We start from the raw sequence: 7433 nt of genomic DNA, 5'->3' as shown, positions 1-7433 counted from the left end.
TCACGGATCTGCCTGCAACAACCTGGTATGAGACAAAAACAGACTTATCAGCACAAACGTGTACATTAGCCTCAGTGTCAACCAACCACTCTGTTGGCTCATAAACGTGATAGATTTGCGGATTAACAGAAACATACCCAGTACTGATCCCAAGGACCTCAGTCACCATGTTGACTTGAGGCATTTCATTTGTGGTCCCATGAGCTTTGGCCTTCTTGGAAGGACATTCCTTAGCCCAGTGCCCAACCTGCCCACAGTTCCAACACAGTTTGTTCTTTGCCTTTTTCTGGATTTTGGCCTTAGGTTTAAACTAGTTTTTCATTGTAGATTTTGGTTTTTGTCCCTTGCCCTTAAAAGATCCGGTCATCATGTTCACCTTAGGCTGTTCAGTTGGCATCACGATCTGTTTCTGGCTTCTATGCTCTTCTTCAATGGCAATGGCTACCATAAGATCATCAAGGGAAATCTTTCCTCTACGGTGCTTGAGAGACATATCAAAGTCTACCCAAGACTTAGAAAATTTCTCCACGATGGTCATAACTTGAAACTTCTCAGGAAGTTTCATCTCTGCCTCAACCAAACTATGGAGTAGCAACAGAAACTCGCGTGCCTGCTCAGTGACCGACTTGCCCTCTACCATCTGATATTTCAGAAACTTGGCAACAGAGTACTTTTCAAGACCTTAGTCTTCGGTATTGTACTTCTTGTCAAGTTGATCCCATAGGCCCTTAGCAGTGGTAGACGAGGAACAGTACACATCGAACAACGTGTTGGACAGAGCCAACAGTATGCAACCACGACATATACTGTCCTTTTCTTTCCACTCTATAGCCACAGAGACCGCAGCAGGGTCAGGGTCAATATCAGAAACTGAAGGGCAATCGAGTTTCAGAACCGACAGCAGCCCTATTGTAGTGAACCAGATTTTCATGCGCTGCTGCCAACGCTTGAAATTCTGACCGGCAAACTTTTCCGGCATCCCGGACATGTCCACTTTTGGTACAAAAGCGGAAGAGGTCAACATGTTTAGAATCTTCTCTAAGACTGTTGGATCGATTTTTGGATCACACAGTTTCACAATCATCATCATGATATAAAACATGATATAAATCAGGAAATATAACATTATAAACATCATGATCAACAAACGATCAAAACAATAACAGGGAGCAAACATGTCAGGTTCCACCATATACCAAAATCCAGACATATGCAAATGAACAAACATATGCATAGAACATAATATAAACAACAGAAACATGTTAATACTGTATAAACGGCTAAGGCGTACTAAAGTACTCCCCTTAGAGAAGATCTGCCTCCACATACAGTGCAAACAGGGTCCAGCGTCCTTCCCCTAGGATACAATAGCCTCAACAATCTGGATCGGTGCACGCCGATGGTAGATCACCCTTCGAAAATAACCTCAGAAACTACTACTGCAGACCTCACAGTTTTAGCAAAGCAATAGAGAGAGAGTGGGTCTTCTCAACTATGATAAACGAGCAAAATTAAGAGAGAGAAAGAGGGTCTCTGAAGACAGCCAATGGAGACTTTTCTTTAATCAAAACATGACAAATATTAGTGTTGGTAGGCTGATCATTCCTATCACGAGCAGCATCACATCTTTAAACTACTCTCACAAACATCGGTATTTGCAGCCCTGGTTTAGACATCTGATCTATGTAAATCACAAATTGAGGATGGTCTTCAATTTATAGAAGGGGCTATCAAAGTAAAAGTTGATGCTTGTAAAACCAGTCAAATCTGCAATTGTTTGAACCTTTTTTGAGAAGGCAAGATTACATTTTGAAGGTTGGGATTGGGTTAATTTGTCCAAATTCAAATGCTTCCATGACCTAAAGCTTTAATTTTTTGGTGGTAAATCCCAAGATCTTCTATCACCCCAACCAGATCTATGACTGGTTCAACAAGCTGGTCCAGCTATAACTTTTAAGAACCACACACAGAAAGACATTTGACAAACTACAATAAAATATTCATAAAACCAGCCTCTTCAATTCGAGATGTTGGAAGTGCCCCAACAATCGAGGCTATCAAAATTCTAGTGATGCTTGAACCTCTAGGAAGAACCACGTTGTCTATTATAGAGCGATACTCCTTCCCATTAACAGAACTTGCAAGATGAAAAACATCAAAGATGAATGTCGGGATAGAATTTTTGCCTTTTTTTGCCTTAGCCTCTTAGCCACCTCATCACAACCCTCTTTATGTTTATCACACATTTGGTTATGAGACTCCACCATTTGCTTAGCCACCTCATTGTGATCCTTATCACGTATACGGTTATGAGAGTTATGAGACTCATGTATATCGTGATCCTTATCATGTATACGGTTACCCTGCATGTGATTATCATTCTCCCTCAAACTCGAGTTGGGGTGAATCCACAACCCGAGTTTGCTATGAAGCCGAACAAAAATAATCCGAGGGAGAGCCTTGGTTAAAATGTCTGCTACTTGTTGTGATGAATGTACAAACTTAGTGACAAGACTGCCGCGAGCTACCTTTTCTCAAACAAAGTGAAAATCAATATCAACATGCTTCCTGCGAGAGTGAAAGGCCGATTTAATAATAACGTGAAGAGCTGAAAGATTGTCACAAAATAGAATAGGCAGTTAAGATAAATATATCCCACTATCCCGAAGAGTTAACACTAACCATATAAGTTTTGCTGCAGTCGATGCCATTGCCTTGTATTCAGCTTCAGTGCTAGAACGGGCCACTGTGTGTTGTTTCTTAGCACTCTAGGATATGCAATTGGCACCAAGAAAAGTGTAAAAATATGTGGTGGATCTTCTGGTAAGAGGACAACCTACCCAATCCGGATGAGAGAAAGCATATAACTGAATTGGAGTATTAACTAATAACCAGGTTCTATACTCAATAGTGCCATGAATATATTGCAAAATTCTTTTCACCATTTGAAAGTGAAACTCAGTGGGATTTCGCATGAATTGACTAACATAATTTACGATGTATGAGATGTCTAGTCTAGTGAATGTCAAATATTGTAACCCTCTAACCAGACTTCTGTATAAAGTGCAGTCATGGAATAATCTTTCACTTTCTTTTGTAGGGAGAAGATTAGACACCATTGGGGTAGAGACGGGCTTGGTGCCAAGCATCTGAGCATGATCCAATAAGGCATAAGCATACCTTTTCTAATTTAGGAATAGGCCTTGAGAGAAGCGATGAACCTCAATTCTCAGAAAATAGTGAAGATAGCCCAGATCTTTCATGGCTAACTTTGGCAACAAACTCATTTATCATGGTAAGATTGTTTCCTATGAGAATAATTTCATCAACATAAAGTAGAAGAAGCATTGTTCCATGATGACTTTGATAAATAAACATGGATGAGTCAGCAATACTGGAATAAAACTCCATAGAGAACAACAATGTGCCAAACCTGTCATACCAGGCTCATGAAGCTTGTTTTGAACCATACATAACTCTATTTAATTTACACACAAAATCAGATTTATCTTTATCACAGTACCCAGGGGGTTGATCAATATAGACATCTTGAGTCAGAAACCCATGTAAAAATGCATTCTTGACGTCTATCTGTCTAATATCCCAGTTATAGGCAAGAGCAACTGTTAGAACAATTCTAATAGATGAAGACATTACGACAGGAGAGAAAGTCTCAGCAAAATGGACTTCGGGTATTTGACTAAACCCTTTAGCCACTAGATGAGCTTTAAGGAGTTCTACACTTTCATCACTTTTAATTTTTGTTTTAAATACCCATCTACTCTCGATCACATTCATATTAGGTGTGCGGGAAACCAAAACCCACGTGTCATTCTGTTCTAAAGCAAGAAACTCTTCTTCCAACGCCACTCTGGATCTTTCAAAGCCTCGTTAACAATTTTTGGTTCTAGTGGAACAGTTAATGCCAAAAAATATTTAGGATTTGGTTTGATTATTCCCTCTTTTGACCGTGTGACCATAGGATGAATGTTCTGAACATCTGTCCCAATATTTAGGATGAATGTTCTGAACATCAGGCTCAAGAGAAATCAGATTTTCATAAATCTTATGATTATCAAGATTTTGAGAATCATTTTGACACTTAGTGAGAAAACTAGACGTGTTATCTTGGAGAGCACTAGTTAGATGGTTATCATTAATGCCTCTTTTTTTCTGTAGAAGTATCATCCTGGTGACAATGGTTGGAATCAATAAAGCTCATTAATTCTTTATTGTCAGATATAGATGCAAACAATTTGCCAAGAGTTCTGTATGGAAAAACATGCTCATCAAACACAACATGTCTAGATATAAAAACATGGCCAGTAGGAGGGTAGAGACACCTGTATTCCTTATGAAACTTGATGTATCCCAAAAATACACATGGTAGAGACCGTTGTTCAAACTTATTCTTGTTATAGTCTCTAATATAAGGAAAACATATGCAGCCAAACGATCTAAGGCATGAAAAACTGATTGTTTTCTTGTTAATAACTCAAATGGTGACTTCATATGAAGATTTGGAGATGAAAGTTTATTAATCAACCATACAGTCATGGAAAAAACTTCAACCTAAAAACGTGTTGGAATATTACCATGAAAAATTATAGTTAATCCCAGTTCAGTAATAGAGCGGTGTTTATGTTCTGCCATTCCATTTTGTTCTGGTGTTTTTGGGCAGACTTTATATGTTTAATGTCTTTTTCTTTCAAATATTTTTAAGCACACGGCTATGGAACTCACCTCCTTCATCAATTTGAAAAACTTTAATTTTTTTCTCAAATTGAGTAATCACCAAATTGTGAAATTCAATAAATTTTTTTGTGAGTTCTGATTTGGCTTTCAACGGATAGAACCATGTGAATCTAGAGTATTCATCAACAAATATAACATAAAACATGAATTGTTGAAAAGAAGATATAGGTGTCGGTCCCCATAAATCACAATGAACCTTGTCAAACAACCGAGAACAATGTTCATCAACTTGAAGAAACAATAACCTGCACATTTTGCCCATTTGGCAACTCAGGCAAATAGATACGAACTTATTCTGTGCACTTACCTTAATAAAATTATTTTTAACTAGAAAATCAACCAGTTGCATATTGGGATGGCCGAGTCTCGCGTGTCAAACATCTTTGCTAACATATTGAAACCATGTAGAATAGAAGACTTGTTTGTTTTTTGGCATGACTCTATACAGGCCACCGATTCTATTGCCCGTCACCACCACTTTGTTGTTGGCTTTGTCCTTCACCAAAAAACCGTTAGACGAGAACTCAGACAAATAAGGCATGTCAGAGGTTAACTAGCTAACAGAAATCAGATTCTTCTTAATTTCAAGAACAACAAGAACATTTTCAAGAATCAATTCTTTGTTTCCAACTTTTAGGTTTGTCGTTCCCATATGAGTAATAGCAAGTTTAGATCTGTCACCAATCATAATTTTCTCTAAACCATAATACTCATTAAGATTGTCAAGTTTACCTGCATATGAAGTAACATGAACAATAGCTCCTATATCTGAAAACCGTGAATTGTCTTGACCATCAAAGAGTTTTAATGCTGCAAGCACTTGGAGAACATCTTCAGCCTGAAAAGCCTGATTGAATCGATGCCAATAATTGATAGCAGTGTGGTTCAACTTAAAAAAAAATTGACAAATCACGCCCTTTTCCTTATTTTTCGCTTGAACTTGATTTTCTGTTTGACCATTAAAAGGCTTCTTTTGGGTGGAATTGTTTCCACGATTTATGGTTTGACCTGCTTGAGTAAACTCACGACCTTTTGAAGAACCGTTGTTTTTTGTTGGAGTATCGATATTTTTGATTTCCAGTTCTTTGACTAAAAAATGCTGAGTGATTGTTCACTCCTTCATATAAATCATATCTGGTTTGATGGCTTTGCAATGACCCAACGACTTGTTCATAAGACGGGGTTAGTGGTTTGAGCATGGTTGTAACAAACGATTCATAACCAACTCTAAGCCCATTCAATAACCAAAACACCTTGGTGTCATCATCAATAGGCTTGCCTATGGCAAGCTATTGATATAATCGACTATAGGCATTTAATTCTTTCGATGGAGTTGTAACTTTTGAACAAGCAGGAACTCTTGTTCTTTAGATACATGTGCGAAGGAGGTTATCAAAGCATTTCATACATCTCAAGAGGTTTGAAGGCCAACAACAATTCCAAAAACTTCTGCAAGAGTACCAATAATCATCCTCACAGCAAACAGTCTGATTTTCTCCATGCCATGTATTCCGGATTCATAGCAGCACCCGTAGGAGTTTGCATATATTGAGGTGGCATGGGGTATTTTCCATGAAGAAAGCTTGTTATGTCTTAGCTTTTCACAAGACCAAGAAACTGAGTTTGCCATAACAGAAAGTTGTTATGGTTAAGTTTGATTGTCACAAAATTAGTGACATTTAGGTTAAATGGGTATGAATATTTCACCAATGAAGTCGACTCAATTGAGATGCCAACCATGATAATGAGAAAAGAAATATGAAAGCAAAAAATTCCTTCACCAGGCAACAAGCTTTGATACCATGAAAACAGATGAGAACATACAGAAAGAGCAACTTACAACACACGGTTTACGTGGTTTGGTGTTTATGAACACCTATGTCCATGAGTCAACAACTCTACTCAGTATGACGACTTGAGTAGGTTCCATTATTGAGAGCCTTTATATAATTTTTACAAGTAGATAACATATCTGGACTCTCTCTTTCTCACATTATTGTGAAGTCGACTCATCCTAATTGGACTCTCTTTACCTTTTACGTGAACTCCTCTTGAGAGTTGGTTAGTATTGATTGCCTTTATTTGCCTTAGCCTCTTAGCCACCTCATCACGATCCTCTTTATGTTTATCGCACATTTGGTTATGAGACTCCACCATTTGCTTAGCCATCTCATCGTGATCCTTATCATGTATGCGGTTATGAGAGTTACGAGATTCACGTATATCGTGATCCCTTATCAGGTAGACGGTTACCCTGCATGTGATTATCACTTCTTCCCTCAATTATCCAATCCAACAGAAAACACCGGATTTCTTTGCAAGAAATTGAGACAAATTCTACAACTAAGCCCATTCTATTCATCCCTAAAGTTCCAATATGATATCAATTTTATCAATCGGCAACAAATCGAGCATGGGAAGCAAGAAATCATCATCGGTTGTTGGCAAACAGAATTTCTTCGAAGAAAAGCAAATGGGTGCCCTTATTTTTAGTGAGTTATAAAGGTTTTCATCCAATTTGTAGAACACAGATATTGGTTTCTTGTGTATATTGCAATAAGAGACCCAATATCAATTAACTAAACGCACTAAATGCACGAGTAATACTTCTAATCCACACCCAAAATAGCCAAAAACACAAGAAAATCAAAATAAAACATTGCCCAAATTGGAGAACT

The sequence above is a fragment of the Nuphar pumila genome, chromosome 14, assembly GCF_984573655.1.
Source record: "Nuphar pumila chromosome 14, dmNupPumi1.hap1.1, whole genome shotgun sequence".
NCBI lineage: Eukaryota > Viridiplantae > Streptophyta > Magnoliopsida > Nymphaeales > Nymphaeaceae > Nuphar > Nuphar pumila.
Note: the sequence above shows the minus strand (reverse complement) of the source record.